This window comes from Kogia breviceps, chromosome 14, assembly GCF_026419965.1.
Source record: "Kogia breviceps isolate mKogBre1 chromosome 14, mKogBre1 haplotype 1, whole genome shotgun sequence".
NCBI classification, from domain to species: domain Eukaryota; kingdom Metazoa; phylum Chordata; class Mammalia; order Artiodactyla; family Physeteridae; genus Kogia; species Kogia breviceps.
This window is the reverse complement of record NC_081323.1, coordinates 89,152,250-89,177,043: the sequence shown is the minus strand read 5'-3', so window position 1 is coordinate 89,177,043 and position 24,794 is coordinate 89,152,250. Positions and strand designations below refer to the sequence as shown.

The 24,794-nt window shown below is 44.8% G+C and overlaps 1 protein-coding gene across 5 annotated transcripts in view; it reads right to left on the bottom strand.

Moving 5' to 3' along the window:
• GNA12 (G protein subunit alpha 12) overlaps nucleotides 1-24,794 on the bottom strand; it is a 115,996-nt gene that overhangs the window by 8,565 nt on the left and 82,637 nt on the right. The gene's annotated exons all lie outside the window — the stretch shown is intronic.

Genomic DNA, 24,794 nt, shown 5'->3' with positions numbered 1-24,794 from the left:
ATGACTGCTATTTTGCCTCTGTGTAAATAGGAAGGCAAAGTAAAAAGGCTAATAGCACACACGTATTTTTTTCAATTAAAAACAATTAAAAAAATTTAAAAATGCCATTTCTCTAGCTCTGATCCCAAGGTGCAAATTCAGACTGTGTTTTCCAAAGCGCCCCTGCTTGAGCCCGGTTGGGGGCCGGGTGCTGACTCCCTTCCTCCCCAGCCACGCAGACGGACCTGCTCCAGGCCACGCCACCAGGGAGCCGGCACACGAGACTATGTTCCTGTGACTGGTTTTGCTCCTGGAGAGCTGGCCCAACGCACTCTAGCCACCGTCTTTGAAGAAGGTCTGTCTTTGAGAAGAGGCACAGGACAAAACACGTGCTGGTTTCTGGAAACAGGCCTGACGTTCCATTATTACGTCACACACTTGTACGACCTGGTTTACAGCCTAGAATGAGGGGACTCTGGTCTGGATTTCCGTGCTGGGACGACCAGTCTTTCTATACCCACTGGACGTTCTCCGGACTGAACGTCGATACACACCGGGGCTGTTCAATAGCCAGAAGTGACCCTGAAAAGCACCCACGGTCCTGTTCTCGGAGGACTGAGCCACCCAATGCAGTGGCACTCATGGTCACGAGGAGCCTTCAATGTCGATTAAAGGAGGGAACAGAGGAAGTGGAAGTGAACGGGCAAGAGCTCCCCTTAAAAAGCGGGATGTTGATTATACCCCATGTGCCCAGAGGACATGGCTTCCTGCAAGGTTTCACCCTAAGCCTCTCTCTGCGGGCAGGGCCCAGCGAGGACGCTGCGAGAGTCCCCCAGGGAAGCCACGCCAGCCTCGTGTTCTCACGACAGGGGAGGGCGGCAAGGAGGTGGCACTCTGGACTTCTACGGAGGAAGATCAGCAGGAAGGTGCTAGACGACAGCTTGAACTTGAGACTTCGTAAAAAAAGATGAAGGAGGAGCAGCAAAAGCCCTGGCTCCTCCCTCCCCACGTGCCTCCACCGGCCGGAAAGAAGAAACCGAGGGGGGGGTTCCTTCAGTGAAGAATCCGCCTTCCCGTTTTAAAATGAAGGCCTGTGGGTGATTCGGCAGAGAGCGTTTTGTTTAAGGAACAGAAACACCCCTTCCCCGCGTCACAGCACAGATCACGATCTGCGACGCGATCTTCCTCCTGGGCATCCGTGCTGTCCGGGCACAGGCTGACTCTGCCCCGGGGGGCCGGAGCCCGGCCGGCATGAACGCCTCGCCTCCAGCCGCGGCCCCCAGCCTGCACACAGCTCCTCCCCACGGAGAGGAAGCTGGGTTCAGTGCAGCGGGAGGTCGCGCCCCGTCCGCAAAGCCTGCCTCCTCCCGCGGCCGGACAGGAAACAGCTCGTGAGTGAAGAGCTGTTGGGGTGGACGCCGCCTCACCTGGTGTACGGCTGCCCCTTCCCCAAAGCTCCCATCTCTCTAACCTCCCACCGCTTCTCCTTCGGGGCCCTCGGGGGCGCAACGAGAGCTCCAGAACAATCCAGGCACTGCCCGGGTCCCCCGCGCGTCCTTCCAGGGCGGCTCACAGCCAGCCACTCCCGCCCGGCTCAGGCGGGGCTCCGGGCACAAAGACAGTGGGACAAGCCCCCACTCCCACCACCAGCCGGCCAGGGGTCTTGGCCTGATTGGGCACAAAGAGTCACGGCGATGCAGATACCCCGGCCATGTTCTGTCACCACGGCATGACAGTCGTCCCGGTGGCACCGCGACACGGGTGCAAGTGCCGAACCTCGACACACAGACGTGACGTGCAAAATGCCCCGAGGACACAAGCAGGCATGAACTAAACACAGACTATTAAGAAAGGGAGGAAATCCTTCTCCTCCAGTTTGACTTTCAGTATTTGCAACGATTGAGTTTGAAATCAGGGTCAGCCCAATGGACCTTAACACACCAAATGCTAACATAAACAGACCTTTACAGTTTGTTTCTCCACCAGAACGGTCTGTTAAATCATCTCACCGGCTTGTTTCACGACCTCAAAGGCGGTGACTTATTGGTGACTCTGCTGCTTTGCACGGCTGGTGGCCTCGACTCTTCCCAGGAAGAACCACGTATGACATGAGAGAGGGGGGGAATCCTGCCTCATCTGGACAGTAAGCTACTGGGTCCGCGTTGGAGCCGCTGTGGAACCGTAAGGCAGAGGCAGAGGACTGCGCCAATCCTGCTCGCCAACGCGGGGCTAGCGGGAAGGGGACACGAGGCGACGACAAACCAACGTGCTCAGTCCAGGAATCGGCCCATAACCTCCGTGCGCGGCGCCATCCTGCTGGGCCGAGGTGGAACCGTGGCCGCGGTCACTGTGATGCATCGTCAGAGCCTGGAGAGCACGTCACTCCGTTGGACACGCAGCAGTAGGTTTCACGATCCCCGCAGCGTCAGCTCATTGAAAGGTCCAGGTTTACACCTCTGATCTATCCGCAAGACCAGGAGAACGCGGTCATTTCCTCAGAGAAGGGTGTCTGGCAGGACCTGAGACGCACCCCTCAGACTCCGCTGCGTGCGGACGGAACGTCTGGGGCCCCGCCCCCCACTCACGCGCTGAAGCCGAAGCCCCGGCGTGACGGTGGTAGGAGGTGGCGCCTCTGGGGGTGCCGAGGTCACGAAGAGGGAGTCCTCACGATGGGCTCAGCGCACGTACTAGAGGGACCCCAGAGGGACCCCTCGTGCCTCTGCCATGTGAGGCCACAGCGAGAAGACGCCGTCTACGAACCAGGGAGCGGGCCGCCAGCCGGCACTGAGTCTGCCTGTGTCATGGACGTCCAGCCTCCAGAACTGTGAGAAATAAACAAGCTGGTTGTTTAGTCTGTGGTATTTTTATTCCCACAGCCTGAATGGACTAAGACAGCACCTTTGGAGAAAGAGGCGACACGATCCCAGAATCTTCTCCTGACAGCTACTGGGGCAACGTGGTCTAACAAAAAGGAGTAAATGGAAAACGGGCTTTTTTTTTTGGCGGTACGCAGGCCTCTCACTGCTGCGGCCCCTCCCGGTGCGGAGCACAGGCTCCGGACGCGCAGGCTCAGCGGCCACGGCTCACGGGCCCAGCCGCTCCGCGGCACGTGGGATCCTCCCGGACCAGGGCACGAACCCGCGTCCCCTGCATCGGCGGGCGGACTCTCATCCACTGCGCCACCAGGGAAGCACAGAAAACGGGCTTTTTACAATCCTGCTTGGTTTGAAAAATCTGTATCACTTAAGGTTACTAAAAACATGGATTCATGGATTAGACAAAACACAACAAACTCATTAGCTAGGAGGCCACCAAACACATACTTGACATCAGCCTGCCCTCCCGACTCAACGCTCCCAGCAAAGCACTGACTCTTATTAGCTCCAGATGGGTGGCTGAGGTGGGGCCTTGCGGGGGAGAAGAGGGGGCTGTCTGTTTCCAGAAGTAGCAGCAGGTTGATTTGGGGCCCGTGCAGTCGTGCTAGGCACAGACGGCCGAGTGTGACATGAGCATCGGGCGCAGGGTCCAGGCTCACAGCACCAGCGAAGAGAAGCATCTTTTTGGCAACTGGACTCTGTTCTTCACCAAATCTTCACTGGAAGCTCCGATCAGCCACAGCTCTAGCAGAGGTCATACACGCTCAGGGCCCCACATTCAAGGCTTCTTCCTGTCCGGCGTCATCAGAAGACCCTCCTGCACACCCACCCCAGCCTCCGTGACGGCCCCTGCGATACTGAAGCCGCTCCTCCGTCGCACGCCGGCCTCAGGCGCCCACTCAGCCCATTTAGGCGCGAGGACAGAGCCTCAGCTCTTGCAGCGCTGAGCAGGCAGGCCCACTCTGGTCACATCTCTTTCTCTGCCACTAATTGATCCAGTCTCCCACCCTTGGTTGAATACTGGTCCTTTCTGTCAGTGTCACAGGGGGGCTGTGTGCATGAAAGAGAGCCCGTCCAGGTGAAGAATCACTGGCAGAGGCCCCGCAGGGGATGCAGAAAGGACGGAGGTGGGCGTGGGTTAGTCCGAGATGCAAAGATGGAGGCGGGAAGAAAGCAAGGGCCAGCGAGTGGTTACAGAGGAAACAAACACTAACGTCCACTTCGGGACGGGCAGCTTTCCAGTTCCTAGTCCCATCCGTCTACACATGAGCTGCTCCTATGTTCCGGTACTCAGTGGAATTAATTCTAAAATTCTAACACAGGGCTTGTCGATGGTGAGCAAGAGGGTTGGAAAATTTAGCTCACTCACTTAGACACAACAAGTTAGAAAGACAGATTTTAAAGCCGCTGTATATTAAAAACAACCAACTATTCTAAATGTCAGATTTTCATTTCCATTACTTAATAAATATTGAATTTATGACTTAATTTCCATTTAATAGAAATGCTAACCCAACAACCTGTTTGAATAGAGAACTTTAAAAAATACTTTAGAGGATGGACCTTCAAGACGGCAGAGGAGTAAGACGTGGAGATCACCTTCCTCCCCACAAATACACCTACTAAATGCTGGCAGAAGACCTCAGACTTCCCAGAAGATATTATATATATATATATATATTTTTTTTTTCCCTTTTTCTCTTTTTGTGAGTGTGTGCTTCTTTGTGTGATTCTGTCTATATAGCTTTGCCTTTACCATTTGTCCTAGGGTTCTGTCTGTCCGTTTTTTGTGTTTTTTTGTATAGTTTTTAGCACTTGTTATCATTGGTGGATTTGTTTCTTGGTTTGGTTGCTCTCTTCTTTCTCTTTTTTAAATTACTTTAAAATTTTTTCCTTTTTAATAATTTTTTATTTTAATAACTTTATTTTATTATTATTATTTTCTCTCCTCCCTTTTCTTCTGAGCCGTGTGGCTTACAGGGTCCTGGTGCTCCAGCCGGGTGTCAGGCCTGAGCGTCTGAGGTGGGAGAGCCGAGTTCAGGACACTGGTCCACCAGAGACCTCCTGACTCCACGTAATATCAAAGGGCGAAAGCTCTCCCAGAGATGTCCATCTCAACGCTAAGACCCAGCTCCACTCAACGCCCAGCAAGCTACAGTGCTGGACACCCCATGCCAAACAACTAGCAAGACAGGAACACAACCCCACCCTTTAGCAGAGAGGCTGCCTAAAATCATAACAAGGTCACAGACACCCCAAAACACACCACCGGATGCGGTCCTGCCCACCAGAAAGACAAGATCCAGCCTCATCCACCAGAACACAGGCACCGGTCCCCTCCACCAGGAAGCCTACACGACCCACTGAACCAACCTTGGCCACTGGGGACAGACACCAAAAACAATGGGAACTATGAACCTGCAGCCTGTGAAGAGGAGACCCAGACACGTAAGCAATATGAGAAGGCAGAGAAACACAAGGCAGATGAAGGAGCAAGGGAAAAATCCATCAGACCAAACAAACGAAGAGGAAACAGGCAGACTACCTGAAAAAGAATTAAGAATAATGATAGTAAAAATCCAAAATCTTGGAGACAGAATGGAGAAAATACAAGAAACGTTTAACAAGGACCTAGAAGCACTAAACAGCAAACAAACAATGATGAACAACACAATAAATGAAATTAAAAATTCTCTAGAAGGAATCAATAGCAGAATAACTGAGGCAGAAAAATGGACAAGTGACCTGGAAGATAAAATAGTAGAAATAACTACCACAGAGCAGAATAAAGAAAAAAGAACGAGAAGAATTGAGGACAGTCTCAAGAGACCTCTGGGACAACATTAAACGCACAAACATTTGAATTATAGGGGTCCCAGAAGAAGAAGAGGAAAAGAAAGGGACTGAGAAAATATTTGAAGAGATTATAACTGAAAACTTTCTTAATATGGGAAGGGAAATACTCAAGTCCAGGAAGCACAGAGAGTCCCATACAGGCTAAATCCAAGGAGAAACACACCAAGACACATATTAATCAATATCAAAAGTTAAATATAGGGCTTCCCTGGTGGCGCAGTGGTTGGGAGTCCGCCTGCCGATGCGGGGGGCGTGGGTTTGTGCCCTGGTCTGGGGGGATCCCGCGTGCTGCAGAGTGGCTGGGTCCATGGGCCGTGGCCGCCGGGCCTGCGCGTCCGGAGCCTGTGCTCCGCAGCGGGAGGGGCCGCAGCGGTGAGAGGCCCGTGTACCGCTAAAAAAAAAAAAATTAAATATAAAGAAAAAATATTAAAAGCAGCAAGGGAAAAACAACAAATAACATACAAGGGAATCCCCATAAGGTTAACAGCTGATCTTTCAGCAGAAACTCTGCAAGCCAGAAGGGAGTGGCAGGACATATTTAAAGTGATGAAAGAGAAAAACCTACAGCCAAGATTACTCTATCCAGCAACGATCTCATTCAGATTCGATGGAGAAATTAAAACCTTTACAGACAAGCAAAAGCTAAGAGAATTCACCACCACCAAACCAGCTTTACAACAAATGCTAAAGGAACTTCTCTAGGCAGGAAACACAAGAGAAGGAAAAGACCTACAATAACAAACCCAAAACAATTAAGAAAATGGTAATAGGAACATACATATCAATAACTACCATAAATGTAAATGGATTAAATGCTCCAACCAAAAGACACAGGCTGGGTGAATGGATACAAATACAAACCCCATATATATGCTGTCTACAAGAGACCCACTTCAGACCTAGGGACACGTACAGACTGAAAGTGAGGGGGCGGAAAAAGATATTCCGTGCAAATGTAAATCAAAAGAAAGCTGGAGTAGCAATTCTCATAATCAGATAAACTAGACTTTAAAATAAAGAATGTTACAAGAGACAAGGAAGAACACTACATAATGATCAAGGGATCAATCCAAGAAGAAGATATAACAATTGTAAATATTTATGCACCCAGCAACATAAGAGCACCTCAATACATTAGGCAAATGCTAACAGCCATAAAAGGGGAAATCGACAGTAACACAATCATAGTAGGAGACACAGTAGTGGGACACCCCACTTTCACCAAAGGACAGATCATCCAAAATGAAAATAAATAAGGAAACACAAGCTTTAAATGATACATTAAACAAGATGGACTTAATTGATATTTATAGGACATTCCATCCAAAAATAGCAGAATACCCTTTCTTCTCAAGTGCCCATGGAACATTCTCCCAGATAGATCATATCTATCTGGGAGAATCAAGCCCTGGTAAATTTAAGAAAATTGAAATCGTATTGAGTATCTTTTCCAACCACAACACTATGAGACTAGATATCAATTACAGGAAAAAAATCTGTAAAAAATACAAACACACGGAGGCTAAACAATACATTACTAAATAACCAAGAGATCACTGAAGAAACCAAAGGGGAAATCAAAAAATACCTAGAAACAAATGACAATGAAAACACGATGATCCAAAACCTATGGGATGCAGCAAAAGCACTTCTAAGAGGGAAGTTTATAGTAATACAAGCCTACCTCAAGAAACAAGAAACACCTCAAATAAACAATCTAACCTTACATCTAAAGCAATTAGAGAAAGAAGAACAAAAACCCCCGAAGTTAGCAGAAGGAAAGCAATCATAAAGATCAGATCAGAAATAAGTGAAAAAGAAATGAAGGAAACAATAGCAAAGATCAATAAAACTAAAAGCTGGTTCTTTGAGAAGATAAACAAAATTGATAAACCATTAGCCAGGCTCATCAAGAAAAAAAAGGGAGAAGGCTCAAATCAACAGAATTAGAAATGAAAAAGGAGATGTAACAACTGACTCTGCAGAAATACAAAAGATTATTAGAGATTACTACAAGCAACTCTATGCCAATAAAATGGACAACCTGGAAGAAATGGACAAATTCTTAGAAAAGCACAACACTCCAAGACCAAACCAGGAAGAAATAGAAAATATAAAGTGACCAATCACAAGTGCAGAAATTGAAAGTGTGATTAAGAATCCTCCAACAAACAAAAGCCCAGGACCAGATGGCTTCACAGGCAAATTCTATCAAACATTTAGAGAAGAGCTAACACCTATCTTTCTCAAACTCTTCCAAAAAGACAGAGGGAGGAACACTCCCAAACTCATTCTACGAGGCCATCATCACCCTGATACCAAAACCAGACAAAGATACGACAAAAAAAGAAAATTACAGACTAGTATCACTGATGAATATAGATGCAAAAATCCTCAACAAAATACTAGCAAACTGAATCCAACAGCACCTTAAAAGGATCATACACCATGATCAAGTGGGGTTTATTCCAGGAATGCAAGGATTCTTCAATATACGCAAATCAGTCAATGTGATAAACCATATTAACAAATTGAAGGAGAAAAACCATATGATCATCTCAATAGATGCAGAAAAAGCTTTTGACAAAATTCAACACCCATTTATGATAAAAACCCTCCAGAAAGTAGGCATAGGGGGAACTTACCTCAATATAATAAAGGCAATATATGACAAACCCACAGCCAATATCGTTCTCAATGGTGAAGGACTGAAACCATTTCCTCTAAGATTAGGAACAAGACAAGGTTGCCCACTCTCACCACTATTATTCAACATAGTTTTGGAAGTTTTAGCCACAGCAATCAAGAGAAGAAAAAGAAATAAAAGGAATCCAAATTGGAAAAAAGGAAGTAAACCTGTCACTGTTTGCAGATGACATGATACTACACATAGAGAATCCTAAACATGCTACCAGAAAACTACTAGAGCTAATCAATGAATTTGATAAAGTAGCAGGATACAAAATTAATGCACAGAAATCTCTTGCATTCCTATACACTGATGAAAAATCTGAAAGAGAAATTAAGGAAACACTCCCACTTACCACTGCAACAAAAAGAATAAAATACCTAGGAATAAACCTACCTAAGGAGACAAAAGACCTGTATGCAGAAAACTATAAGACACTGATGAAAGAAATTAAAGATGATACAGACAGATGGAGAGATATACCATCTTCTTGGATTGGAAGAATCAACATTGTGAAAATGACTATACTACCCAAAACAATCTACAGATTCAATGCAATTCCTATCAAACTACCAATGGCATTTTTCACAGAACTAGAACAAAAAATTTCACAATTCGTATAGAAACACAAATGACCCAGAATAACCAAAGCAATCTTGAGAAAGAAAAATGGAGCTGGAGAAATCAGGCTCCCAGACTTCAGACTATACTACAAAGCTACAGTAATCAAGACAGTATGGCACTGGCACAAAAACAGAAATATAGATCAATGGAACAGGATAGAAAGCCCAGGGATAAACCCATGCACATATGGTCACCTTATTTTTGATAAAGGAGGCAAGAATATACAGTGGAGAAAAGACAGCCTCTTCAATAAGTGGTGCTGGGCAAACTGGACAGCTACATGGAAAAGAATGAACTTAGAACACTCCTTAACACCGTACACAAACATAAACTCTAAATGGATTAAAAATCTAAATGTAAGGCCACAGACACTATGACACTCTTAGAAGAAACCATAGGCAGAACACTCTATGACATAAATCACAGCAAGATCCTTCTTGACCCACCTCCTAGAGAAATGGAAACAAAAACAAAACTAAACAAATGGGACCTAATGAAACTTAAAAGCTTTTGCACAGCAAAGGAAAACATAAACAAGACCAAAAGACAACCCTTAGAATGGGAGAAAATACTTTCAAATGAAGCAACTGACAAAGAATTAATCTACAAAATTTACAAGCAGTTCATGCAGCTCAATATAAAAAAAAAAAACCCAATCCAAAAATGGGCAGAAGACCTAAACAGACATTTCTCCAAAGAAGATATACAGATTGCCAACAAACACATGAAAGGATGCTCAACATCACTAATCAAGAGAAATGCAAATCAAAACTGCAGTGAGGTATCACCTCACACCAGTCAGAATGGCCATAATCAAAAAATCTACAAACAATAAATGCTGCAGAGGATGTGGAAAAAAGGGAACCCTCTTGCACTGCTGGTGGGAATGTAAATTGATACAGCCACTATGGAGAACGGTATGGAGGTTCCTTAAAAAACTAAAAATAGAACTACCATATGACCCAGCAATCCCACTACTGGGCATATACCCTGAGGAAACCATAATTCAAAAAGAGTCATGTACCATAATGTTCACTGAAGCTCTATTTACAATAGCCAGGACAAGGAAGCAACCTACGTGTCCATCGACAGATGAATGGATAAAGAAGATGTGGCACATATATACAATGGAATATTACTCAGTCATAAAAAGAAACAAAACTGAATCATTTGTAGTGAGGTGGATGGACCTAGAATCTGTCATACAGACTGAAGTCAGAAAGAGAAAAACAAATACCATATGCTAAAACATATATATGGAATCTAAAAAAAAAGAAATTGTGGGCAGGACAGGAATAAAGACGCAGACGTAGAGAATGGACTTGAGGACACGGGGAGGGAGATGGGTAAACTGAGACGAAGTGATAAAGTGGCAGGGACATATATACACTCCCAAATGTAAAACAGACAGCTAGTGGGAAGCAGCTGCATAGCACAGGGAGATCAGCTCGGTGCTCTGTGACCACCTAGAGGGGTGGGATAGGGAGGATGGTAGGGAGACGCAAGAGGGAGGAGATATGGGGATGTATGTATATGTATAGCTGATTCACTTTGTTATAAAGCAGAAACTAACAGCATTGTGAAGCAATTACACTCCAATAAAGATGTTAAAAAATACTTTAAAAAATATTATATAACTCCCCAAAAGAAACTTTGAAATCAGGCTTTGCTAAATTAGTACCTATGATATCTCACTGGGATCTTGTGAGATTAAAATTGTTATCATAGCTCTGAAAGTAATTGGAAAAAGATTAAGTACCATATTAATATATATTAGAAAAATTAAGTTTCTCACATTTTACTTTGGGTGCCTATAAACTGTCTGTTGCCAATTATAACGTTAATGTGTCAGGCAAAAGATTCACTGGCACAGTAGAAGCGGCACAAAGCTGTTGGCTGCAGCACTGTTACAGCGTCAGAAGACTGGGGGCAAGCCAAGTGCCCGTCATCAGCTGTGGACAGGACTGAGGGGCCTCTAGGGACAGTTACAGAGTGACTTACAGACAGATAAATAAAAAACCAAGGTGCACAATAGAACACACAGTGTGATTCCTGCTGTAGAAGGAATGGTGGGGAAATGAAAACATCTATACGATTTGCTTATATTTTAAAAAAGAAACACTGAAGGATAAACCAGCAAGAAGTAAAGGAGGGGAGAACAGGGAAGGTGGGCCTGGGTGGAAGCCGACATCTCTGAATGTATTTTGACTTTAGAAACATGCAAACATCTTACATAATTAAAAGCAAAATTAAATTAAAAAAGAATCACCCCTAAAAATTTAGGCAAACTGAAACAAAGGACCCCAACAGTGTATCAAGCTGGAGGCCTCAACCTTCTCTGCCCTGGAGCACGGGCTGTGCCCGGGCTTGCGCTTACGTCCCTGTACCTAAGCTCCAGCCCCCCCCCCCGAGATCCTGACAACGGCTTCCCCTTGGCAACCAAGGTGAGACCCCAGGAAAAGGCCCAAACAGGCCCTGGAAGCCGGCCGGGCTTGGGTGGGCCTCCTTGGCCTGTGCAACGGGGCTGAAGCCACAGGCCAGAGTGCCAGGCCCCTCGTGACTGGGATTCTTCTGTTTCTTCAACTGAGGTAAAATCCACATGACAGGACTAACGATTTTAAAGTGTACAACACAGAGGCGTTGAGCACATTGGCAAGGCTGTGCCACCACCTCCTGGACCCAGTTCTAAGGCGTTTCATCACCCCAAACGGGGCCCTGTGCCCATAAGCAGTTATGCCCCAGCAACCGCTCACTGGGGTCTGTCTCTATGGATTTGCCCGCCTTGAATCTCTCCTACAGACGGAGCCACATCAGACGTGCCCTCTTGCGTCACTGGGCTTACTTCACCCGGCACGTTTCCGAGGTCCGTCCACGTGGCAGCAGAGCCGTCACGGCCTCATTCTTTTCTACAGCCGAGTAATATTCCACTGAACGGAGGGTCCCTATCATGTTTCTCCATTTGTGAGCAGAGGCACATTTAGATTATCTCCATCTTTTGGCTATTGTGAATAGTGCTATGAACACTCACTCACTCACGTAAAAATTTTTGTTTGAACATCTGTTTTCAATTCTTTTGGGTATACAGTCCACTTAGGAGTGAAATTACTGGGTCACATGGTAATTCTATGTTTAAATTTTTTGCGGAACCACCAAACTATTTCCCACAGTGGCTGCACTGTTTCACATTCATGTCAGCAAGGTACGAAGGTTCCACATCTTCACTGACACTTGTTATTTTCTGATTTTTAAACTGTAGCCATCCTGGTGGATGTGAAGTGGCATCTCTTCATGGTCTTGTCTGGGCGTTATGGTGGTTCTGTCTGTAGCACTATGAACTCGTGGGTCTTTATATATCAGAAGCAAAGATGGCAAAGTGTAAACACACGTTACTACTGGGAGTGGGTATATGAGTATCTGTTAGGCTCATTATGTTAAATGTTTCATAAAAAGTTTAACAGTCCAAATTACAGATTCAGCTTTTAAAACTATGGATTTAGACTCTACATTTGTATCTCAGGGACCAGACCATCATAGAAAAATGAGCTAGAAAGAAATTCCAGAGCATGTTTTTAGATATTCTCTTTCTCCAGATAAGAAAGCACCACGGGGTGTAGGGAAGATGAGGGCTTAGCCAATTTTTTTTTTTTTCTGCCGTACACGGGACTCTCACTGTTGTGGCCTCTCCCGTTGCGGAGCACAGGCTCCGGACGCGCAGGCTCAGCGGCCACGGCCCACGGGCCCAGCTGCTCCACGGCATGTGGGATCCTCCCGGACTGGGGCACGAACCCGTGTCCCCTGCATCAGCAGGCGGACTCCCAACCACTGCGCCACCAGGGAAGCCCTTAGCGAATTTTTATAGCTTCCACCACAGAATCCCTAGAAACTTAGTACATGATACACTGGGCATGTCATAACCATGGCTGCTATCGCCTTTCTACATTTTGGGGAAATTCACATCAGGATTATAGCCTCTGCAATGTAGCAGCTAGAACCCAAATTCCAAGTCTCACTGGGGCCCGGATAGAAGCGCATGTGAAAAAGTTGCAAGGATACAAAGAATACCCGTACACCCTTTGCATCGGTTCACCCACATCATGAACGCTGTGCCTCATTCATTTGCTTTATCCTTTGTTCTCTTCCTTTCAGTTTACAGTTGACCCTTGAATAACATGGGTTTGACTGGCATGGGTTCACTCATATGTACATTTTTTCAATAAATATGTACTACATGACCTGAGGTTGCTTGAATCTGCGGATGTGGAACCGCAGATGGCGAGGGCCAAGCGTAAAGTTAGACCCGGATTTCTGACTGCATGGGGATCAGCACCCTCCCCCCCCATGTTGTTCAAGGGTCAACTGTGTATATATTTCTTTTTTTAAAACCGTTTGAGAGGAAGTCGTCCATTTACCCCGAAAAACTTCAGTGGACCCGTCCGAAGAACAAGGACCTTTGCTTCTATGACCCTGTAACCCCGGGAGACTTGATATTGATGTAATCCGTTTATCCTGGCTGCATTTCCTCCTCCAGCACAGAATTCAGTCCAGAAGCAAGTACTGCGTTTAGCTGTCATGTCTCTTTCGCCTCCTTTAATCTCAAACACTGATCTTTTTGAAGAATACAGCTGCCCCCTGCCCCAGGAGGGGATTTTTGTGATGTTTCCAATCTTTACCATGACAGTTGCAAAATGGTTTTCCAATCAGTGCTACAACCACTGGTCTGTGGTTGACATTCTCTTGTAAACAAGAGTCCTCCCTTCTCTCCTGTTTCTCCCTTCATTATCTACATGGACTTATAGATGCCTGTATTTCTCAAGGTTTGCAATTTGCTACTGTCCTTAATTATTTTGGTGCTTGAACTGAAGACGGTGCTGGCCCTTTTTGGCCCTTTGCATTTCCCTCTTAGTTCTGAAACCAGCTGTCAATCTCTACCCTCCTTCCCCACAAAAGACCTGAACAGTCTTTAATTCCTCCTGGTAATGCTTTATAAGTTTTTCTGCATAGAGGTTCTACACATCTTGTCTTAGATTTCTTAAGTATTTAAGCTTTTATGGTGCTTCTTAAACAGCATCTTTAAACATTTTTCGTTCTCTAATTCTGTTGCTAGTGTACAGAAATACAATTGATTCTTGTACACTGACTTGTGTCTAGTAACTCTGCTAAGCTTCACATTCATCCCAACAGTGTATCTGCATTTTCTTGTGAATTTCCCAGGTATACAAGCACATCGTCTGTAAAGGAAGACATTTTGGTTTCTTCCTCTCTCTTGCCTTAGAGCACTGGCTGAGGGCTCTAAGACAGTGCTCAGGGGAGCTGGTTAGACACTGCAGCTTGCCTGCTTCTATCTCAGAGGGAAAACCTTCAATGTTTAATCATTGAAAACGATTCCTGTGGTTCCACTTCCAGCATGAAGGATTAGACTCTTAGCAAAGAGAGTCTCCTGCAGATAACAACCATAAACTCTGGACAAAATACAAAACAACAAAGATCTGAGGGTTCCGGAGAGTGAGTAAAAGCAGGCCCACTTCTGGAGGACGTGAACAGCACAGGGTGAATTCCCGTGGCTTTGCCCGAGGTCAGCCACAGTCCGGTGGGATGTGGTTACAACTAACATTCTGATGGAAAGGCTCCCATCTCTTTGGCCAGAGGAGCCAGGGGAAGGAGGCTGGGCCACCAGGACTGGCAGGGGGTAAGGAGGGAAACCTCAGATTCTGTGTATAAACGCTGCCCGAGACTCTGGCTGTCCCTCAGACACTCGTGCACAGGGCCCTGGAAGGGGTCTGAACTGATATCTGATCCACCACCAACACAGGCATGACACAGTTGGGACTTTGGGTCTCACCAAGTTAATTGCTTGCTAAAGCAAAAAAATCAACATGGACTGGTGAACATAACAGGATCTAGAGTCCCTAAAACAACATTCATAATGCCCGGGATATAATCCCAAATTACTCAATGTATGGAAAGCCAGGAAAATGGCACTCATCTTCAAGGGAAAAATAATCAATAGATACCAACTCAACCCAGATACTGGAATTATTAGACAAAGACTTTATGTTCAATTAGGTTAAGAAATGCTTATAATGAATAAATACCAAAAAAATCTTAGCAGATACACAAAATACAAAGACAGCCAAATAGACATTTTAGAACTAAAATGTATAACACATGAAATAAAGAATTTAACTGATGGACTTAACAGACTGGAGATGACACAGGAAAGAATCAGTGAACTTTGAAATTAGAGCAATAGAAATTATCCAATCCCGAAAAGAGAGAGAAAAAAAAAAAGATGAATAAAAGAAGATAATGACTCCAGCATCTTTGGGGGTGATTTCAAAAGATCGAACATACCTTAACTGGAATCCAACAAGAAAGAACAGGGAAAATCAGGGAGGAAAAAAAAAAAAGCAGAAAACTTTCCAAATTTGGTCAAAGACATAAATTTACAGATTCCAAGAAGCTCCACAAATTCTAAACACAATAAATATGAAGAAAACCATACCAAGGATATTAGACAACACACTTCTAAAATAATCCATGGATCAAAGAAGTCGTCACACACTTTTTTTTGTCTGACATGTGAAGAGCTTGGCAGTAGTCACTCCAGTCCTCACAACAAAGAAAAAGCTGAACAAACTGAAAATCAACAACTCTTCTTAGATCCGTCAGAGAATTGATGTTTCAGGGCCAACTGTGGTTCTCCCAACTGGAGAGACAGGCAAATACAGAGAATTACGGCTTACCAGGAACAGAAGACATGGCTGGAGCCCGCAACTGATACATCAGGTCCAGTTTTCATTAAATTACAAGGCATACTAAAAGGCAAAAATCAAGGTCTGAAGAGACAAAGAGAGCATCAGAACCAGATTCAGATCTGGTAAAAACTTTGTAATGAACAGATCAGGAAATTAAAATAATTATAATTAATATACTAAGGTCACAAGTGGAAAAAGGAGACACCTGCAATAATAGATTGGGTAATAATATAAGCAGAGAGATGGAAACTCCAAGATTCAAATGGAAATGCTAGAAACCAAGAAGAAATCGCAAAGTAAATTACAAAGTATTTTCAATGGAAAGATAACGAAAATAAAACACCAAAATCTGTGAGATGTAGTTAATGTAGTACTTAGGGGAGAAATCTGTAGGTTTTTTTTTTTTTAATTAGAAAAGAAAAATGATCCAAAAACGTTAAGCGAAGTTTCCATTTCAAAGAGCTTCTAAAAAATGAGCAAAGTAAACCCAAGGTAAGTAGAAAAAAGGAAATAATAAAGGTAAGACCAGGTACCACTGAAACAGAAAATGAACAAATAATGGAAAAAAATTAACAAGGTCAAAAGGTGGTTCTCCAAAAGATCAACAAAACTGATAATCTCCTAGCTAGAGTAATCAAGTAAGAAAACTAGAAATCGAATCACTAGTACCAGGAATGAAAGAGGAGTTACACTACCAATACTATAGACATTAAAAGGCTAATAAGAGAAAATTTTTTAAAATTATTTTTTAGTTTATTTTTTATTGAAGTATAGTTGACTTACAATGTTTCAGGCAAACAGCAACGTGATTCAGATTATACAGGTAACAATCTGGACTTGTGATTGGCATGTGAAGTATGTGACTGGGGGACAGTCTTGTGGGACTGAGCCTTCAACCTGTGAGATCTGATGCTACCTCCAGGTAGATACTGTCAGAATTGAGTTAAATTGTAGGACACCCAACTGGTATCTGGAGAATCTGAGAACTGCTGGGTGTGGGGAGAATCCCCACACATCTAGCCACAGCAGTGTTCCTGTGAACAGTAAAGGAGACACACAGGAGTGTGTTTTTCCATACAAGTCAAAACCAACACTGTATAAAAAGGACAATACATCAATAAAACAGAAAATTAAAACCATTTCAACAGGGGCTTCCCTGGTGGCGCAGTGGTTGAGAGTCCGCCTGCCGATGCAGAGGACGCGGGTTCGTGCCCCGGTCCAGGAAGATCCCACATGTCGTGGAGCGGCTGGGCCCGTGAGCCATGGCCGTTGAGCCTGCGCGTCCGGAGCCTGTGCTCCGCTACGGGAAAGGCCACAACAGTGAGAGGCCCACGTAACGCAAAAAAAACAAAAAACAAAAAAATAAAAAAACCATTTCAACAAAATGAGGAGAAAACATGAACATTTCAATAGATGCAGAAAAAGCATCTGATAAAATTCAACATCATTCATAGTTGAAAACTCTCATCAAACCGTATATATGGAAAGGAACTTTCTCACTCTGATAAAGGGCATCTATGAAAAACCTACAGCTAACATCATAGTTAATGATGAAATACTGACTAGATTCACCCTAAGATTGGTTACGAGGCAAGGATGCCACTCTTACCACTTCTGGTCACCCCTGTTTTGGAGAGCCTAGCCAGTGCAAAAAAGCAAGCAAACAAATAAAAGGCATAAGGACTAGAAACCAAGAAGTAAGACTGAATTTGCAGATCACATAACTGTTTGCATAGAAAATCCTAAGGAAGCTATAAAAAAGCTAACACTTGAGCCAAGAAGTGAGTTTATTAGCAAATTCACAAGATACAAGGTTAATTTTAAAAAAAAAAGTGTATTTTTACATGCTAGCAGCAAACAACTGGAATTTAAAATTTGAAAAAAACAGTTCCACATAGTACTAAGAAACATAAAATATTTAGGAATAAAAAAATTTTTGTTTTGCTATATGTTTTCTATTTTGAAATAACTATAGATGCACAGGAAGTTGCAAAGATAGCAGAAAGAGGTCTAGTGTACCTGTCACCCCATTTCTCGCAATGGTTACACCTTATGTAATTATAATATATCAAAATCAGGAACTGACATTGGTACAACATATGTGTATAGTTCTATGCACTTTTATCACATCTGTAGATTCATGTACTGCGTCAACCCCCCAGGCTCTGCTCCCCCGATCAAGACAGAGAACTGATCCATCACCACAAGATCTCTGTCCAGACCCCCTTTATAGCCACACCCACCCTCTCTCCTCTACCAGTCCTCATCTCTGGCAAACACTAATCTGATTGCCATCTCTACAGTTTAGAGTCATTGACCTGTTTTCTGTCTGTATAGTTTTGCCTTTTCTAGAATGTGTTTCAAATGGACTCAAACAGCAAGTGACCTTTGAAAAATGGCTTTTTTTTTTCCTTCACTCGGCAAAATGCCTTGAGATTCAATAAGCTGTCGTGTGTATCTTTACTGCTGAGTAGTAACGTCTGGTATGGATGTGCCACGGCTTATTTAACCACTCACCAATCTGGAGACATTTTGGTTGTTTCCACATTTTGGGAATTCCAAATAAAGCTGCTATCAACATTCACATACAGCTTTTGTATGGACATAGTTTTCATTTCCCTGGGGTAAATGCCCAGGATGTGATTGCTGGATTTTATGCTAAGTATATGTTTAGTTTTTAAAAGAAACTCCCAAACTGTGTTCCAGGATGGCTATATCACTGTACATTCCCACCAGCGATGTATGAGGGATCTAGTTTCTCCACACCCTCACCAGGCTTTGGTGTTGTTCGCTAGTTTTCACGTTCTAAGAAGTGTCTCAACATGGTTTTAATTTGCATTTCCCTTAATCTGCAGTGACCCAATAGCTAGTGAAGTTTGCCATCTGTATGTCCTCTTAGGTGCAATCTCTTATCTTTTGTCCATTTTCTACTTGGATTGTTTTATTACTGTTGAATTTTAAGTGTTCTTTATATACTCTAGATATGAGTCCTTTGTTAGATATGTGGTTGGCAGATATTTTCTCTCAGTCTGTAGCCTGTCTTTTCATGCTCTTAAGAGGGTCTTTTGCAGAGCAAAAGTTTTGGATTTTGATGAAACCAAAACTGATTTTTTTCCTCAAAAAACCTATTTTTTTCTTTTATGAGTCGTGCTTTTGGTGTCATACCTAAGAACTCTTTACCAAGCCTTAGGTTCCAAAGAATTTCTACTATGTTATTCTCTCCAAGTTTTATAGTTTTACATTTTTACAGTCTATAATCCAGTTTGAGTTAACTGTTGTATAAGGTATGAGATTTAGGTCAAGGTCCTTTGTTTTTTCCTTTTTTTGCCTACGGATATCCAATTGCTCCACACCATTTAATACTAATCATCGAAAGGCGATTCTTCCTTCATTGAACTGCTTTTGCACCTTTGTCAAAAATCAGTTGGGCATACTTGTATGGAGCTGTCTTTGGGTTTGTTCCATTGACCTATGTGTCTGTATCTTTGCCAACACCACACAGTTCGATTACTGTAGCTACACAAAGAGTCTTCAAGTGAGGGAGAAGCGATTCCTCCCACTTTAGTCTTCCATTTCAAAACTGTTTTGGCTATTCTAGTGCTTCTCCATATAAATTTTAGAATAATCATATTTATATTTACAAAAGATTTTGTTGAGATTTGGGTAAGAGCTGTATTAAATTTGTATATAAATTTAGGGAGAACTGACATCTCTACTATGTTGAGTCTCCTAATCCATGAACATGGTATGTCTCTCCATCAGTTCAGATCCTCTCTGATTTCTTTAATGAATGCTTTATAGTTTTTATATGTCCTATATATGTTTTGCTAAATCTACACCAAAGTTTTTCTCTTTTGGGGTGAGAAATTGTTAATGGTACTGCATTTTAAATTCTGTTTCAATGTGTTCATTGCTAGTATACAGCAATAAAATTGATATTTTTTCTATGTTGATTTTATATCCTGTAACCTGGATGGACTGACTGACTAGTTCTGTGGCTTCTGGGGTGGATTCCTTGGGATTTTTCTATGTCATCTGATAGTAAGAACTTTTCTGATTTGTATGCTTTATATTTCCTTTCTTATATTTCTTGCCTTATTGCACTAGCCAAAACGATTTAAAAAAAAAAGCAAAAAACCTCTTCATTGGAAAATGTAGAACATTGGTATGGGACGGCTCCTTGAGCTCATTCAAAGGGCGACGCTCCTGGGTGGGCCTGATCTAATCAGTTGAGCTTTTCAAAGAGGCCTCTCCTGCTTGCCTAGAGGAAAGCAAGCAGCTATGTTGTGAGAGGAGGGGGCCACATGGCAGGGAACCGAGGGCAGCCCCTGGGAGCTGGGAGTGGTCCCTGGCCAACAACTAGCAAAAAAATGGGCATCTCAGTCAGGCAACTGCAAGGAGATGAATTCTGACAAAGACAGGTCAGCTGGAAAAGGCCCTGAAGCTTAGATGAGACTGCAGCCACACTGACACCCTGACCTCAGCCTGGCGAGACCCAGAGCAGGGGACCCCGTCAACCCGGGGCAGCAGCACTCCTGATTGGTACACACCGTGACACGGCACATTGTGCTGTTGTTCGAAGTTTCTACACTGTAATAACTTGTAAACAGCAATTAAACTAATACATTTCTTAGGGCAAACCCCCACGAACCATCAGAGAAAAAGGTCACTTCACTTGTATATCTGCTTGCATTAGTAGCTACTGAATGAAGATGCGTATTTTTTCAAAGCTGAATCTTAATGTGAGCTTAAACATTATTTCCTTTAATAACAGTGAATTCCTGACCCCTGTTTGCTGTCTAGGAGCTATGTAGAAAAGCTTGCTCTCCCCCCACCCCCCATCAGAATGGCAATGCTAAGAAATGATTCCTCCTCCTTCCTGAATAACATAAAATAGAAGCATTAAAAACCCAATAAATGAAAAATCTCTTGCTTAGGCATTAGCCATTAGCTAACTCAAAACAAAGAGGATGAGTCAGTTTCTTCAGGCTTTTTATGGAAAGCCCCTGTATTTTTATAACATTCGAATAACACAAAGAAAAAAATCCTCCAAAATGCAATAGCTCCCAAACTACCAATATGTTTCATATTAGAAATTAAACCTGAGAGAGTTTAAAAATACAAACACATACAAGCGTACCCCCAGTTAGCCGCCAGTGACGACACTGCCCCGTGCCGCGTGGCCTCCGGAAAACCCCCACTCTGCACCCTTGGGGGCACGGAAGTGGAAAAGGCAGCTAATGTCTTAGTGTTGCTAGGAAAGCAGTTTGACCTGGTGGGGCCCTTGAAAGGGCCTCAGGGACCCCCAGCCCACACTCTGAGAAGCGCTGCCCTAGAGAGCTCTGGTGCAGCATAATCAGCAAAGTCAAAGCTGGAAAGGACCCCAGGTCCACGTGGAGTTCACGCATAGATAAACTGCAGTGTCGTCTTACAACGGAAAACCGCAGGAGGATGAATATGAGAGGACCACCACCACGTGCATCTCAAAGCAAAATGGGGAGCTGGGAGACAGGTCATAGTCGGAGATTTACACTATTCTTTATTCCCATGAAGTTTAAACACAGGCAGAGCATAACATAAGCATAACACAACAGCCACCGTTGCTGAAACACACACAGCGCTTCCTACGCGCCGGACACTGTTCTGAGTGCTCTTCGCTGATTGAGTCAATGAATCCTCACAACACTACTGGCGGGACGTATACTGTTATCCCCATGTTATAGATGAGGAAACTGAAACAGTGTTTAAGTGACCTGGCCAATGGGAAGTCATATGGTTCCTTGGTCCTGTTTAGGGATACACAGGCGGTAAAAAATACCACCAGAACGGTGGTGACGGTGGGGTCCACGGGGTTGATAAGTTACCGCCGAGGGGAAGGTACAGACGTGATGGGCTTATTTTTTAAACTGTGCATATATGTTTTCAAACCCTCTTCTGTACAGGACATGAAAAACATTTCTATATTTTACCATTTTTAAAGAGAGCAAGAGAGAAGGAAACACAGTGAAGGGCATTACAGAACCCCCGTGAGGTCTGGCCACTCCCTCCAGGTGGTTTTTCTGAGAAGTGTGCAGATCTCACTAAATATAATCATTGCACCACTTTTTTCCAAGTCCCACGATCGGGGCTACTTTCTTTCCACTACTTGATCTCCTGCCACCAGACTGCCACCAGTGGCCTTGTAATAGGACTATAAACACATAAAACAACACAGATACTCAATATTTAAAGCATTAAAATAGAAAAACACCTGGTATTTCAAGGCTGAGGAACTAAAAGTCAAACATGAAGTCCCCTGTTAGCAGTATCTAGGCGGGCTGCACGGCTGGGAAAGGAGAGCACCACGTGATGAGCTCCGTGTGTTTTCGGACAGTCGGTCGGCCTCCGCTCTGCTCTTTCCTAGTGTCCGTGCTTTTGCCTTGGGGAAGAAGTAGAAAGCTTGAGAGATGACTAAAAGGACAGTAAATTCTGAGTTACTCAGGATCTCCAAGCAGGAGAGAGGTCACACTTTTACCCAAACAAGTGATTCGGGCTTACCTCTGGGTAGTGCTGCCTTTTGTGAGGTCCACACATCCCACTCCCTACACATCCCTGAGAACCCCCGTGGGGCTGGTCACTGCTCGGGGACAAATCTAAGTAACCAATCCTGCTGGTCTTTCCCACACACAACGCGAAGCACTTAAGAGCTAAAAATGCCTCTCCACCCACAAGTCCACACTATGGTTTTCCTTACTTCTGGGCACCATTTATTCTTTGCTCCAAAGACACACCTCTGACACGATGGCAGGTCGGTGACCACACTCACGGACGCCACATGGGGGCCCGGGAGGATCCATCCGAGCACACCCCCCCCCAACAAGTGTCCCAGAACCATCTTTTAAAACCTGTCACTGTCCCTTTAAATCTTCCCAACCTCCTCCCCGCCAAATCCATCTTCACTTCCTTCTACTGGCAGCTTATCCAGGGAGCTAAGTTTAGCTACCAAATGCTCCAAATGCTAATCTTTCCTCCAGGGACGTGGACTTTGCTGGAGGGGCCGCCCTGGCAACAGAGCACTTGCTTCCACAGAAGAATCAAAGCAGAGCAGCTGTCAAATCCCTGGTAGGAAGGGGTCTCTCCTCACATTTCTTTTGTGGGGGGCGGTGCGGAGGAGGGGTGTGGTAGAGAGGGAGTATCTGGGCGAACTGTTCCTCACTCCAGTTCATTCTATCCCTTCCGCGGTCTCCACAAGGCCAGCCTGGTCAATCCTCCCATCCCTGTCTCGGCTTGGGACGGCTTGTAATTTTCAACCCAAAGCAATAAAATTTAAACGGAGTCAAAATGCAGCACAGGCCTCACAAAACCCATTCTGGTTTCCTATATCACCTGGATCTCAGCCGTGGGAATCCTTTTCGAGTTATACTTATGGAAGGAAAAAGACGACGACCTGCACAAAAGTTCATGTGAAGTTCAAGCCCCAGCTGGCGGGGGGCGGGGGGGGCGCGCTTCACCGCAGGGGCTGGCTCTCTGGCAGTGCAGGCTCTCCAGGGGGAGTGGTTCCTTGGCTGAGACCAGACCTCCTGTCACATAGGGCTGCAAGATGGCTGGCCTGGTGACAGACTCTGAGACCACAGAAGTAAAAGGAAAGGAGAAAACCCAGTGAGGTTTTTTTTTTTTTTTTTTACCTGATGGTGTTCAGGCTACACAGAAAGAGAAAGCTTAAAGACCTACATCCTCTTCTGTAGCTAATGGAAGTGACTGTGGGATTCTCCAGAATCATGACTAGCTCATCTCTCTTAATTCCTAAGGATAGAGACAATTCCCACTTTATAGCGCACATGCTTCCAAAACAAGCCTCTCAACCCTAAACCCCAATAAAACTTCACTTGATTTACAATCTGGAAACTAATGGTTCTTCTTTCCCGTTTACTTGAATTTGCTTTTAAAAAAAATCATGAATAGTTGCCAGAATGGGCTCCTGGAAAACAAAAAATCACCAGCACAGTTGTGATAAAAATGTGACTAGACAGCAACTAGAAGGGCTGCATTCATACATCTGGAGTGGCTGGTGCCGAGCAGCTCTTTAGATGACCACTTAAAATTCAACTCCCAACCAGTCCACGCCATCCCATCTGCCACACCAGCAAAATGCCAGAACTTGAGGACAACACAGGCTGTCCAGCTACCCACCAGCTTAGCCATTACAGGAGCCGGGCGTCACCTGACCACCTCACATGCCTGCAGAAATGCTGGGCTCTACCCTCATTTCTACCACGACTACCAGCTCTGCCCCCAGCCCCTAAAGAAAAATTTAAATCAGTGGAGAAATCCGTGAAATCAAGACATGCCAAAAATATTGATTCAGACACCACAAAGCTCGGACTCTGAGGTTGAGGGGGTGAACACAGGTTTCATTTCTAGGAGGAGTTATGAGGGCCTAGCACAGTGCCTGGCTAACAATGCTCACAGGTACTTGATTTATGGACAATCACTGATGCGCAAGGCGCTGGGATCAGCGGAAACCACTCACCCCGCTGGACAACAACGCCAATAATAGGCTCTCGGTGCCCGGTACTGTGCTACGCTGGCGACACATGTTATCTTCTTCGATCCAAACATAGTATAATTATTCCTGCTCCCCAGGGGAAGAACGCGAAGTTTAGAAGCTAACTTGCTCAAGGTCAAAGAGGCTGCTCAACCCCCAAGGCCAGGCTCTCACCTCCACTTGCAGGGCTGGGCATGCCATGACCAGAGACCACCCGCCAGCCTCCAGAAATAAGCGCGGGCACTTCCCAGGAATTAAGTTAAGAGATCGGAACAAGCATGGGAACCCCATTCCTGCCACGAAGGCCGGGAGACGGCGCCCAGGCAGCGGGACGAGAGGGGACGTCGACGGACGGCCCCGCCCCCACGGTGGAAGGGCGCCAGGGCCGGGTCAGGGCGCCCGCAGCGGGCCGCTCCATCCTCCCCCACCTCGGTCGAACAAAAGGGTTAGAGAAGGGCTCAAAGCAGCCCTCTGTCTGCCAAAGCCTGACT